The following is a 14,956-nucleotide window of genomic DNA, read 5'->3' as shown; positions in this document are numbered from 1 at the left end:
TCGACTGGAAGTAAGTTTTGAACTGCACAGGGTTGGGGAGTTTGGAAGGGAATTATCTTAATATAAACAGGCAAAGGAAATAATTTGTGTATTAAAATTATATAAAGCTTGACCACCCTTCCATGCAGGGAGTGAATTTCGGGCAGTGCACCCTGAAATGGAGGTAGCTGCAACCTGGAATCGACACTGACTCCCACAGGTGCTGCAGCCTCCACCGGCACACCCCAAATTTCTAAGCGCAATTTCAGGCACTGCTGTAAGCACTGGGAAGACAGTGATGAACAAAATAGGCAAAGTCCCTGCCAACACAGAAGGATCCAGATGCTGGGTATTTTGTTGTTGGTTTTGTTTTATTTTGTTTGAGAGACAGGGTCTCACTCTGCCGCCTGGCTGGAGTGCAGTGGTGTGATTTCCGCTCACTGCAACCGCTGCCTCCTGGATTCAAGTGATTCTCCTGCCTCAGCCTCCTGAGTAGCTGGGATTACAGATGCGTGCCACCACGCCTGGCTAACTTTTATATTTTTAGTAGAGACGAGATTTTGCCACATTGACCAGGCTGGTCTCAAACTCCTGACCTCAGGTGATCCACTTGCCTCCCAGAGTGCTGAGATTACAGGTGTGAACCACTGCAGCCACCCCAGATGTTGTTTTAACCTTCGATAGAGGAAAGTCAAAGGCACTAGGTGGTTGGGGGACAGAGTGGGAAGGAGAGGGTTTTCTCAGCAAGGAAGGGAGGTTGAAGTTACTGGTTCAAAGCAAATGCCCAGTTTCGACAACACCATTGCCCAGAGTGTGTGTGCTATTTCACAACCATGAATTTGTCCTGCCACCCATGTGGTTTCTGAGAAGAAACCACCACAGAGCCATCTTGTGGTGGAAAAAAGACACACAGGTTTCACCATGAACACTATTGGATTTTATATGGTATTAGCAGGTGTAAATACATCTGCATGCTATTGTACCCTTGAATCCTCCCATATGGTCCAGCAGCATTTTAAAGTGGTCAGCAAATGTTTACAGCAATCTATACTTGTCCCACTAACACATTTACCACAGGTAATTAACTTAACTACCTGATAAAAATGTAATTGTCGTGTTGTAATGCGAGCTATTGTCTGAGAAGACTTTGACTGACAGTTACTTACATTTGCTTCTTGGTTATCTTTATAGGCACATAATCAAATCCAAATTTGATCATTATTTTGTGATTTGATTAAAGTAAACAGTCAAATTGGGTAATCGTGGTCCAGAAAGATTTATTATTTGCTTCAATTATGTGGTTTGGATTTTTATATTGTTAGAACATAATAAGAAATTAGTCTGATTACTCTCTCATGCTATCAAATACTGTGCAGCCACACCCTCCACATCAGGGAGAAACCTGATTCAGCAGAGATGATTTCGCGAGGCCGTGGAATATCAATTTGTATAATTCAAGGACTCATGTTGCTTCTCCTGGAAGCATCCATCATTGCATCTGAGCCATTTAGCACATTGCAAACCGCAACAACACACACTGAGTTCAATGGCACCATAGAGAGCATCCCCACCCAGCACAGGGGACAGAATTTCAGGGCATGGATTGCAAAGCAGCTGCTGCCCAAGCATGGCTCCTCTGCTGCTCCAAGCAGTAGTGTCACCTGCAGATACACGGCTGTTATAAACAGCTTGAACAACAGTGAAAAGCCTCCTCAAGTTGCTTCGGCTATGACTGGTGATACACAAGCACCACCAGTCTGCATATAAACTGCAGCCCTCAAATAAGCAAACAGCCTCCTGCATAAGCTCAGCAAGACGCCCCTGTCATCAACACTCATAAGAGACACTTCAAAAATGTGACTTTTAAGGCTTCTTCTCACTCTGCTTAGAGAGTAGTCAGGATTCACCAGGCGCTTCCACCGATTTGGGCAACTTCGCAGTGGCCTGCCCAAGAGCAAGGCCTCTGCTGAGCTGTGTTTATGAAGACCAAGTCTCAAGACCACAAACAATGGAACCATAAGAGCCTCAGCTTGGTGCCAATGTTTGCAGGCACTAAGTCACAGCCCCAGACCCAGTCCATGACACTCTGCTACAGATGACTTTGGCCATGCTCTGGAAGTTGGCTAAGACAGAATTCAGTTCAATTTTTCCAGGCAGTGGAGGTTGCAGTGAGCCGAGATCACACCACAGCACTCCAGGCTTGGTGACACAGCAAGACTCCATCTCAAAAAAAAAAAAAAAAAATTCAGTTCCTTTTTTAAAACAACTAGTTTTTCCCATTTCCTTAGGGAAACCTGGAATGTCCTTCCTGCTTCTCCACACCTGTCCAGCCTCCCACCCCCAGTGCCAACCTGATCTTTGCCCAGCAGACACGGAGGCGCCTGCCCAACCTCAGCGCTGTGCCCACAAGGGCCTCGGAGACCGCAGACTTCCTGCCGGGAGCTTCTGGCCTTGCCCATGTTTTAGCTCCTGGATCTGCTAGTCTTTTCCTGCTGTCTCATGGTCTCACGTGTAACACCCACATCACCCCAGCGAGACGGTAAGTGACGTGGAGGCAGCAAGCAACAGGTGTAGAGCAGGTCATACGATCCATGTGTTCGCTCAGCAAATACAGAACGCCTGCTCCATGCCAGACCCTGCACTATACCCGAGGAAGACAGCGACGACCAAATAAACCCATCACACCCTAGATGTACAATCTGAAGCATGCTCCCAGGTCATCCAGGACGGGAATAAAATCAGAGCCTTCAATGATGCAAGTTAATCAGACCCCCGGCTTTCGGTTTTACTGTGCATCACTGTGAACTGATGTGCATGCCTTAGATGGCACATTTCCTGATGAGGGACAGGCTCTGGGAAGTCCATGGGACTGCTAACACCTCAGTAATCCAGTGGTTCTCAAAAGATATGCGGCATTTGTCCCCCTGGGGGGACCTGATGACCATGAGCCCTGCAGTGCTCACCCCAACACAGTGCCCAACAGCAGGAGGAAGTCAGGGGGCCATTTGCACTGCTGATTTCAAATTACCCTTAGCAAATATGGTTCACTTTATAGAGCAAACAGAATCAGCCAGTTAATCTATGGCGCAAGAGAGAAAGAACTTTACCCATAATTAATGTTTTACTACCTTTCTCAAAAAGTATAATCTTTAACCTCCAAATCAACTCTAAACTGAGGTGAAGGAGGAGCAGCTCCTGGTCAGTCCCGGTGCTGGCTCTGTCCCTCCGCCAATGCTGTTTCGATCTGGAGAAACAAATAAACAGAAAGATAAGCTCTTTACAGCACACAGTGGAGCAGACCCGCAATTTCCAGACCACAGGCAGCCTCGAGTGCAGTGATGTGTGGCTATCTTCCCAAGCGCTGCCCTGCCTGAGACCGAGCTAGGCCCCAGGAATAAACTGGTGGTGAGGGAAACCCCTCCATGTGCCTAGAGAGCAGTGTGGCAGGAGGTGGGTCTGCCTAGAGCTGACTGCAGAAATTCTGTCGTGGGCTTAGTAGCTCCAGCAGCAACTAACTGACTATCTCAAGGAGTTAATGCTTCCACAAATATGCTAGACAGTGCCAGTAACTACCAGCAAGGATCTCATTTAGCACAAGGATTGCATTGACTCCAAAGTTGAAATCAAGCTTGGTGGTGATTGGAAATGACCTTAGTGAAGCCCGAGCCAGGAAGACAGCTGTTCTGTGTAAGGTATCAGGGATGCGGTAGAATTCTCTAGAGCCAGTACTGCTAACCCAACGCCCAGCCTGCCTCCTGCTAGGCAGATGACTGATACAACCACTCAGGTTCTTTTTGCATGTCTACTGTGTCAATGACAGGCAGTTCCAGACACTTTCATTTTTATAAAAGCCTAATTATTTGTGACCTAAGGAGTGAGTCATTAGGAGTCGGTACAGTTTATTATTCACACACTAAAACTAGCACAGAACTAGCATTTACCAAGGGTTTAACTTCAGTTCCTTCCCAGAGGTCTGGATGCTGTGCAAGGCTTAAGGCTCTGTGGCCCACACATGCAGCATAGTTGGAATTCCTTGAGTTTGGAAGAGGAACACTGTGCTATTAGTGCTGTCTTGAGGTTGTCATGCTTTACAATTGCTGCTTTTCTTGCTTTTGTTTTGTTTTTGTTTGTTTGTTTGTTTGTTTGTTTCCTTTTTGAGGTGAGTCTTGCTCTAGCTGCTCCGGTGGAGGCACCATCTTGCCTCACTGTAGCTCCGGGCCTGTTCTCTCATTCTCCTGCCTCCCGCCTCCCAAGTAGCTGGGACTACAGGCGCCCGGGCCCACGCCTCTGGCTATTTTTTGTATTTTGAGACGTTTCACTGTTAGCCAGGATGGTCTCGACCTCCTGATCTCGCGTGGATCCGGCCTGTTCCCCAGCCTCCCAAAGTGCAAGTTGCTGGGATTACAGGCATGAGCCACTGCGCCCGGCCTTTTTCTTGCTTTTGAATTACAACTTACAGTTGGTTTTGTGTCTTTATTGCCAACTTAGTTCGCTGTGGGTTGTTTGGTTAGTGTGCGATGGTATATTCTAGCATCTGCCTATGCTGTTCTGGTAACTACACTTGAACACATAAACGCACTGGGTTCAAATACGAAGCACCCGTGCTGCTATTTCTAAATAAAAAATGTTTATGACTCTGCGAGATGTATGTGGGGATCCCTTTTCCTATGCCATATGGAAAGTGAATGAGGGAGGTAGGCCATGAGGTTTCTGGCTTGTCAAAGTAGGGGGCTGTCAAAAAAGTTTGGCAGGCTCCAGTCCCAGAAGTCTGGAATTACATTACACCAGTGTATGCAGTGGTGTGCTAGTACAGATGTTTGCAGCCAGCCTTCAGGGGTAAAAAGTGTGTCTGTGTGTGTGTGTTTAATATATGTTTATTATAAATGTTGATACAGATGTGCGATGTGCAACTTACAAATAAATATACAATTACATATATAATACTCTTAATCATAAATCCCATATAACCGACTGTCACTAAATGCTTTCAGTTGATTTTTGTTGAATCTTGTATCCATAGCCAAACTGTAGTTGCAATTGATGAACAAGTGTAGTTTCAACATAAATGTTAGTTGTCATTTTGTTCAAGAGTAAGACAAAAGTGGCTGGTCTGAAGGTAGTGAGTTATCTCAACTGATGGTTCATAGTTACAGATCCAACTCTTTATTCTACACTTTCCTCCTCCTCACTCCTGCACTTGACTAGTCAAAAAAAAAAAAAAAAAAAAAAACAACCAGGTGTGGTGGCCCCATAATCCCAGCTACTTGAGAGGCTAAGGCAGGAGAATTCTTTGAACCTGGGAGGCCGAGGTTGCAGTGAGCCGAGATCACGCCATTGCACTCCAGCCTGAGCAATAAGAGCAAATCTCTGTCTCAAACAACAACAACAAAAAAGTGTGAAATAACAAAGACTATGTCAAAATTTCAGTCCTTTATCAATGATGGGACTGTTTTGCCAAATCAGATAGTATTTTCAAAAGCTAGAAGAAAGTATTTTCAATGTTTAAGCAATTTGCAATTTAATGGCTATGCACATTACACAGTTGTAAGTTTAATCTGCATCATTAACATTTTCTCCATCACTTTCTTAAGTCCAGGCAATCAACTAAACAATCAAGCCCTGGCTTGTGGTGTTTGCCCTTGTTCTGGTAAACATTCCCACCATGGCCGATGTCAATCTACTGACAGGCATCACTGACTGCAGAGTTGGGGAAAGATTCACAGTAATACACCTTTCTATAGTATTCCTACCATACACCTTCAGTAGCCTAAGTAATCTCAAGAACGTAAACCGTAATACAATGAAGCAAAAAACAAATTAGGAAGTAATGAGCTTTGAGCATTTTTACCTTTGTTTTTTATACACCTTATTTCAGCGTACCTTTATAAAACTTAATTATCCATAGTGGCTATATTTCATAACTGGGAAGTTATTAAATATAACAGATTCGTGAAGATGCTCGCCAGCCTATGCCAGCCAGCCTCGGCACAACATTGAGTGCAGCAGTGGTTTAGGAAAGTCTGTTTTTTCCTTGTGTTTCCCATTCCTACTCCCCTTGTCACAGCCACTGCCAGTGTCCCGCTCTGGGCCGAGCTGTGGCTAAGCAGTCTGTCTACAGCCAAGATGGGATGGGCAAGTCTGCGCTTCTGGAGGTGCCGGAAGCCCAGCCCCACCATAAAGAGGAAGTGCTGGAAGCATTTTGAGAATTAGGAAGGAAGTGCCAGCCAGTGACTAAAAGCCTAGTGCAGTCATAAAACTCTGCCACAGGCTATGTCCTGAGAAACAAGCTGTTGGCTTTGGGAGTGTTTCATTTTCTCTCCCTTAAAAACTTAACTGGAAACTTTAATTATAAGCAGATCATAAAACTCGAATCGCAACACCAAAGGACATTTCCAAGGACATGTATACATGATTGACACATTTTATAATACCGATCCAATGACTAAAAACGCTTTTTTCCTCCATGTGAGTAACTGTATTAGTCCTTTTATTGGCCAAATGTGAATTTTAAAAGTTTTTTCTTTTCATGGTTTTTTTTGTTTGTTTTTTGTTTTTGAGACAGGGTCTTGCTCTGTCATCCAGGCCGGAGAGCAATGGCTTGATCTTGGCTCACTGCAATCTCCACCTCCCTGGTTCAACCAATTCTCAAGCAATTCTCCTGCCTCAGCCTCCCAAATAGCTGGGATTACAGGTGTCCACCACCACACTGTGTCCAGAGTTGGAGTTTCTTCCTTCTGGTGGGTTCCTGATATTGCTGACTTCAAGAATGAAGCTATGGACGCAACAAGTGTTACAGATCTTAAAAGTGATGGGGCCCCAAAGAGTAAGCAGCAGCAAGATTTATTGTGAAGAGCAAAAGAACAAAGCTTCTACAAGAAACAACACGCCCAGAACTGATTGCTGCCACTGACTGAGGGTGGCTGGCCTGCTTTTATGCCCTTATTTGTCCCTGCCCACATCCTGCTCATTGGCCCATTTTACAGCATGCTGATTGGTCCATTTTACAGAGTGCTGAATGGTCCATTTTACAGAGTGCTGATTGGTCCATTTTACAGAGTGTTGATTGGTTTATTTTACAAACCTCTAGCTAGCTGAAGAGCACCGACTGATGCGTTTTTACAGAGCACTGATTGGTGCATTTTACAAACCTCTAGCTAGCTACAGAGCGCTGATTTGTGTGTTTTACAGTCCTAGCTATAGAATGCTGATTGGTGCATTTTACAGTCCTTTTGTAAGACAGAAAAGTTCTCCAAGTCCCCACTTGACCCAGGAAGTCCAGCTATCTTCACCTCTCAACACCTGGGTAATTTCTGTATTTTTAGTAGAGACAGGGTTTTACCATATTGGCCAGGCTGGTCTCGAACTCCTGACCTCAGGTGACCCACCTGCCTCAGCCTCCCAAAATGCTGGGATTACAGGCATGAGCCACTGTGCCTGGCCCATGTTATCTGATTTTTAATGACAATGGATCTGAATTTCTTTCAAAAAGGATCCATTCATTTAGAAATAAGCCAAAATATTCCCTCCATCTTTTGCTTTGTTGGAATGAGTGAGGGTGCTGGAGGTGGATGGGCCCTGTTTCCTTGCCCTGCTTCCATTAAGGGCTGTTTCTGACCTGTCCCAGGTTCCAATTCATATAGACTTTGAAACTATTCTTTTCTCAGAGGAGCTCTCATCTGGGATCTCCTTGTGAGAAAAATGCTTATAAATTTGGAAGCCATCTTGAAGTTTTGAGTGCTAAAATCTGCCCTTTGGAAAACGCTACAGAAAAAATATATTTAAATAAGCACCATCTATTCAATAATATTTAATAAGTTGAACAACAAACAAACAAACAATTCTTGACTTAAGCCTGAACAAAGTGGGCAGAGGCCTAACTTCCTTTCTTTAAGTCAGGGAAAATGGCAACCTTTTGAGATCCACCAGTTTGCTTTAGGAAGAATGCAGACAGCACTGGCAGGAATGGAACTATCACTTACAGTCTGAATAACGTCGACACTGATAGCCTTCGTGTACTTCCAAATAGATTCGTGTCTTTGTGCCCAGATGGCGCCTTGACACAACTGCTTTAATGAAAAGGTCCTTTAATAGGAAATGCATTTTGGTTTTTGAGATGCTTCTGCATTTCTTGCCGGCTGGGCTTCCTTGATGAGTTTTAAGTGTTCCTTTGTTTCCAGTAAGCCTAGCTCTCAACTTGACTCATTTTGGTAGTGACCAGGGTGCAGGGAGCAATGAACTGATGGGTTTTGCGATTTGCCTACACCTCCCAGTGGCTCACTGAATCCTGCTTTCTGGGGTCTGCTTCCTCTGCACCTCCCTACCCATGTGTGTTTTATGGGTATCCTAACAGAACAGTCACTTCTCCCCTGTTTCTGGAGAGGCTGTGAGCCCAGTAAGACGAGACATGTGAACATGCTTTATCTGGAATATGTTTTAGTCCTTCATCCCTGCACCAGCCCAGGTGCGGGCAGAGTTCTCCAATGGCCCAAGAATATAAAACTGGTTGTTTGAACGAGACTCTTTTACGAGCTTAGGCAGGTGTCTCCTGTTGGGCCACAATGAGTACATTTGTCTTAAAAACTGGAAGTTCTGAGACTAGTGGATGAGGAGGATGAGACATGACCCCTTCCCAGACCTCCTTCCTGAATAAAATGACAGCTCTCACAGCAGCATTCTGAGGAGACTAGCTGTGAATCTAGAACATCATTCATTCAACAAGTTATTGACTAAATAGTGCTTAACCCAAAGTAGAAAACGATTCTCTGAATGTATGCCAAAAATACACATGGGCAGGTGACTAAAGTAGTTGAAATAAAAATCTTGTTTAAATAGTCTCATCTATATTTTGACCAAATTTCAATATCTGAGGATAAAGTTAGATGTTATAGCAACATCAGCCTAAATTGACAAAAGCACAGGACAAAACTTTAATAGAAACTGGACATTTCTGTCACATTTGCCCAATCCAGAAATGTGGGGCAATGTAGTCACCTACAGGAGCTGGCACTGACAGCATCTCCTAGGACATTAGTCATAGGTTCAGCCAAATGGGTTTCCACTTTTGGCCACATGGCTCCTCACTGTACTCAAAGACAAATTGTCACCTTTACTGCTGGGCCCAGCACACTGGATATTTAATAAATACTCTCGATGCTAATGAGAAGTATTTTACAAGTTTGGATCAGTATAGTAAAATACCTATATATCTGTATCAGCCATGTATTTTACACTTTCTTGGCTAAAGTGCAAAGAATAATACTTCATCTCAGTGTGTGTACAATATCTAATATGAGGCTCTCACATTCTGTGGACGTGGGCATATGCCACACCTCATGCTTTTAAAGCACAAACTCATATATTTGAACTCGACAAAAGAAAGAAGACCTATAAGAAAATGTGTTGTTATTCCCAAGTGATTGATACATAAATTAGAACATGGAAGTTTTTCCAATGTTGAATAAATATGGGGGAAATGATTTGCCCAAAGTTACGTAATTCTGTAGTTGAGCTGAAATGATACTCAAGTCTCTGGGCTCCTGGGTCACTGAACCTTCGAGTCCCCTTCACAGCACTGTCCAGAGAACCTTCGCAGGTTGGCAAAGGCCTGAAAAAAACATGGTCCTGTCATCTGCCCTTTCTGGCTCACGCTTTGTCTGGCGTTCTGGGGCTGCAACGTCAGGAGGGTTATGAGGTTTGATTTGAGAAGATATTTGGATTCCCCTAACTACTTGATAAGGGAAACACACAAAAGATTTGTTTTTGCAAGGGGATGATGTTGATCATTGTAAGTGGAATAAAGAAAAATGTTTTCACTCGAATGATTGAGAATTATTTGCAAATATTTGTATATACACAAAAACTAAAAACAGAGGACAAGCAATGGGTGGGAAGAGGAAAGAGAACAGGGAGGAAGAAGTGCTCTGGGAAGCAGGGAAGAGCAAAAGGAGACGAGGTGAGAACATAAATAAACATTCTTTCCTGGTTTCCAGACATCGAATGAGGACTACTCTGATAGCAACTCTTCAATTCTTTCAACCAACATGTTAATTCTCCCTCATACATGCTTATGTTGTCATCACCAAGTGAAATAATACAAGTGAAGCTCTTATAAGAATACATTTTAGCCTGGGTGCAGTGGCTCAAGCCTGTAATCCCAACACTTTGTTAGGTCAAGGTCAGTGGACTACTTGAGGTCAGGAATTCAACACCAGCCTGGCCAACATGGCGAAACTCTGTCTCTATTAAAAATACAAAAAAAACAAAAAAAAAATGAACCTGGCATGATGGCACACACCTGTAATCCCAGCTATTCAGGTGGCTGAGGCATGAGAATCGCTTGAACCCAGGAGGCAGAGGTTGAGGTGAGCAGAGATCGCACCACTGCACTCCAGTCTGGGCAACAGAGTGAGACTCTTGCCTCAAAAACCAACAAATAAACAAGAGTAAATTTTAGTCAATAAATATTAACTAACAATACTAACAACTGCAACAATAAAAGTAGTATAGTGATGCAATTGAGTGACAATTTATGGGGGACTTTGTATTCTGGGGCACTGTGCCTGGCACTGTGAATGATGCAGGGACTAGAGGACACTCCCTTTGCCTTCACCATGCTTACAGTCTCCCTGAAAGAACAAGTGTGTAGGCATCTAACCCATGATTTAAGCAGAAAAAAGCAGAAGTGTATGCAGAGAACCAGTGCCCACATCTCTTCCCAACCCCAGGTTCAGCAGCGTCACGGTGGTGGCTTGAAATCAGCCACGGGGGAACGTTTACACCACAGGAAGGGCAAACACGACAAAGCAGGGCTTATTCTTTTTCTCCCCAAAGAGCTAGTTGTTAAACATTTACCATTACTGTTCAAAGGTGAGAAGACATTTGCACTGGGCTCACAGGTGGAGAGTGATCTCTGTTCTTGGGAAGCGTGTTCTCCAGCACTCTGCCCCGTCTTGCCATTTTTCTCTCAGTTATGGCTTTGCTTCTCAGCTGCAGGCTCTGAAGGAGAGAAGTAACGATGGACGCAGGTCTGTGGAGCACCCAGTACCCTCATACACATCCCTCCCAAGTCAAGGCTGAGGTGCACAATGCTGACCCGTGTGCTGGGATCACATCTAGTGGGAGAGTGTTTGAGCAGAACGTCTCTAAAGTGAGAGGCCAAAAGCCGATGAAAATACAGCATTGTGGACAGGAAAACTCTCACTGTCCTGGACAGTTTCCTATTCAATTTAACCTAAATTATCAAAATCACTGAAATCAAATTTGTCCTTCAGAGATGCATTAAAAGAAAATAAGTAGAGGTCCCCAATCTCCATTAATTTCATTTTCTTCTTGCTGTAATTATATAAATTGCCTTTAAAACAATTATTGAACCATTAAGGATTTATGGAAAAACGTTCATTGTCCAAGTAAGATGCTATTGCTTTTTGTAGCTACACACACAGTCTTAAATATAAACAGGAGGAAACCACAGTTATATCCATGAAGTGGGAAAGGGATATATGCTTATTATATATCCTCTGATGGAGGGTTTTGAGCCAGCTGGAGTGTCCGGTGAGATTACCAAAACGTTCTCAGTAACTACCTATATTTGACTTTGGCACCTTTTTAAAAGTCAAAAGAGGCATTTGCAAGCAGCCATAAAAAGTCATTACATAGGCAGAACAATTGAGGCTCCTCAGCATCTGGGGAAGGCAACACATCTGTCTTCTGTCTATTTCTTCCCTAAATGTCTCCCTGAATCAACTTTTATGGTGGTGGGGGAGGTAGGAGGGTGTCGTAAATATCCCATTCTATTTGAATCCCAGAGTTAACAATACCCCCTGCGACTATAAACACAAGATGTTGCATTCAGGAGTGAGGTGCACTCAAGTAAGCAGAGATCTTTGTGACAGTGGTCTCGGTGTGGGCCACAGGCCAGCTAATCACATTACCATGAGAGCCAAGAGGTGGCCCGCAGACAGTGAAATAAAGAGGAGGGGAAAAGCAAGACTAATCTCGTTAAAAGGAAAGCCATGATAGACGCTACTTTTACACAGCTGCTTAAAACTCCCCGTTTTCCCAGGACTGGATCACCTGGGCGTCCTCCGCAGCCGGGCTAGTTTCAGAGCATTGTTCAGCCCCGCCAAATGCTGGAGCCTCCTGAGCGCATGCAAACCTTGTCTTCAGAGTCTTGTTTATAAGAAGAAAAAAAACTTCACCGCCTCCTCCGAAAAAAAGCCTTCTAGAGACGCTGTGTTCCCTCATTATCCCATTTTCAGTTGACTCTTCCCCGAATTTTTTAAAAAGACCGCATTGCCCACAGACTCGAATAAAAAAGTCCAGCTTTGCATATCTACTGCAACCTAGAGGAAAGAAGATTAAACCAAACCTGAGGAAATCCGCTAGATCAGCCATTCTCAAAGTGTGGTCCAAGGATCCCTGGGAGACCCAAGACACTTTCAGAGGTCCCCAGGCTTCTCCCTTTCCCAACAGCATATATAGTGATGCTAGGTGTTCTTAATATCCTGCAACTCAACAGCCTATTACAACAAATGGAAACAGACGTGAGAGCCAGCTGTTAAAGGGATTTGCAAACTACAAAGCAAGACACTAAAGAGATTTGCAAAAATGAAAAGTAATGCTACTCTTTCCACTTAATGTTTTGTTTTGAAAACTATAATTATTTTTGATAAGAATATGTATGTTGACATGTAAAGGATTTACTACTGTTATTTTAAGTGAATTAACAAATCAGTTTTATTTTTTTCTTTCACTATCACCCAGGCTGCAGTGGAGTGGCACAATCTTGGCTCACTGCAACCTCTGCCCCCAGGGTTCAAGCGATTCTTGTGCCTCAGCCTCCTGAGTAGCTGGGATTACAAACGTGTGCCACCACACCCAGCTAATTTTTGTACTTTTAATAGAGACAGGGTTTCGCCATGTTGCCCAGGCTGGTCTCGAACTCCTGACCTCAAGTGATCCACCTGCCTTGGCCTCCGAAAGTGCTGGGATTACAGGTGTGAGTCACCACGCCGGTCTCAAGTCATTATTTTTACATTCCTCTGTTCATGGTAAATAGGGGTAGATGTATAACCCACACAAACAAAAGCTCTTTGGCCGTGTAAAGAGGTCCGAAGACCAAAAAAATCAGAACTCTTGCATTAGAAAGACATCAGCCTGAGAAACACACCCAGACCTCCTTTCTAAAACAAAATTAATTAATTAAAGACAAAGAAACACATGAAAATGTTCACGTGTACATATTGCTCATTGCTCTAGACCTTAATTGTGAAGATTATGGCTGACCTGAACCTTTGGACGACAACAGGAATTTTCCTCAGTCTGCTCATCAGGCCTTCTAAGACCAAAGCCTTAAATTAGCCTTTGATCAAAGACACACGTGTTCAAAGAATAAACTGTAGAAATCCAGTGAAGTCGGGAAAATGACAAATAGGCAAGCTAAGTTGTTTACCAAAAGCAGCCCTTTTTATTAATACCACTTCCCACCAGTCCCCACCACTACTTAAGTTCTAGCAACCACTAATCTCTTCTCCATTTCTATAATTTCAAGAACGTAATGTGAGTGGAATCCGATAGTATATAACCTTCTAGGATTGGTTTCTTTCAGTCAGCACAATTCCCAGGAGACTCATGCACGTTGTTGTGTGTGTTCACTGCCTATTCCTTTTTGTTGCTGTTATTCCATGGTCTAGATGTTCCACAACCTCACACATTTGCCCACTGAAGGGCATCAATGTTGGTTGCAAATTTTTGTTATTAAGAACAAAGCTGCTATAAACATTTGTGTACCAGTTTTTCTGTGGACATAAATCTTCCTTGTTCTGGGATAAATGTCCAGGAGTGCAGTTGCTGGATCATGTAGTAATTGCATGTTTAGTTTTTAAAGAAACTGCCAAAATGTTTCCTACACTGGTGGCATCGTTTTACATGCCCTCAGCAGTATATAAGTGATCCAGCTCCTCTGCATGTTTGCCAGCATTTGGTGCTGTCACATTTATTCATTCATTCATTTAGTTAGTTAGTTCGTTAATTTATTTTTTGAGACAGTCTCTCTTGTTGCCCAGGCTGAAGCGCAGCGGTGAAATCACAGCTTACTGCAGCCTCAAACTCCTGGACTCAAGCAATTCTCCAATCTCAGCCTCCTGAGTAGCTGGGACTATAGGCACGGGCCACTATGGCCAGCTAATTTTTGTACTTTTCTTTTTTTTGTAGAGATGGGGTCTCGCTGTGTTGCCCAGGCTGGTCTCAAACTGCTAGACTAAAGCCATCTTCCTGCCTCGGCCTCCCACAGTTCTGGGGTTACAGGTGTGAGCTACCATGTCTGATTTTGTCACTGTTTTTAATTTTAGCCATTCTAAAAATTTCACGCTTCTACATTTTACATTTCTGTATGTCACCCATTTAAAGTTAATTTTTGTATTAAGGTGTGAGGATCAGGTTAGGTTCTTTTTGAAAAGGGGATCCTTCCTTCCTCCACTGCATCTTTTTCAAAAATTAGTTGTGCATATTCATATGAGTCTATCTTTGGGTTCTCTATTTTGTTCCATTGATCTGGATGTCTATCCCTCCACCGATACCACCTACTCTTGATAATTGTGACTACGTAATAAGTCCTGAAATCAGGTAGACTGCAATGGATTACCTGTTGAATATTTATTTTACTTAAGCTAAGTGCTTAGTCTTGATTTATAACAAATATATTAGTTAAAGCATCTACATTTTCTTAATATCTTTTTTTTTTCTTTTTTGAGGCAGAGTCTCACTCTGTCACCAGGCTGGAGTGCAGTGGCACCATCTCGGCTCACTGCAACCTCTGCCTCCCAGGTTGAAGCAATTCTCCTGCCTCAGCCTCCTGAATAGCTAGGATTACAGGTGCACCCCACCACGCCTGGCTAATTTTAGTATTTAAAATTAAATTTAGTATTTTTGTATTTTTAGCAGAGAAGAGTTTCACCATGTTGGCCAGGATGGTCTCGAT

The 14,956-nt window shown here is 43.4% G+C and overlaps 1 long non-coding RNA gene across 2 annotated transcripts in view; it reads right to left on the bottom strand.

Annotated features, from left to right (window-relative positions):
• Positions 1-550: 550 nt before the first annotated feature.
• Positions 551-14,956, bottom strand: part of LOC103879118 — a 40,045-nt gene continuing 25,639 nt past the window's right edge. The window contains exons 2-4 of one of the 2 annotated variants that reach the window (XR_001896685.3): positions 10,831-10,974; positions 3,108-3,223; positions 551-2,202 (exon numbers count right to left, since the gene is read on the bottom strand). This is a non-coding gene — a long non-coding RNA (uncharacterized LOC103879118). Of the gene's footprint in view, positions 2,203-3,107; positions 3,224-10,830; positions 12,789-14,956 lie in introns of those variants that run through there. The other variant, XR_002518254.2, reaches the window with a different exon arrangement.

The sequence above is a fragment of the Papio anubis genome, chromosome 15, assembly GCF_008728515.1.
Source record: "Papio anubis isolate 15944 chromosome 15, Panubis1.0, whole genome shotgun sequence".
Lineage (NCBI taxonomy): Eukaryota > Metazoa > Chordata > Mammalia > Primates > Cercopithecidae > Papio > Papio anubis.
The sequence above is the reverse complement of the archived record's forward strand: the minus strand, read 5'-3'. Positions and strand labels throughout refer to the sequence as shown.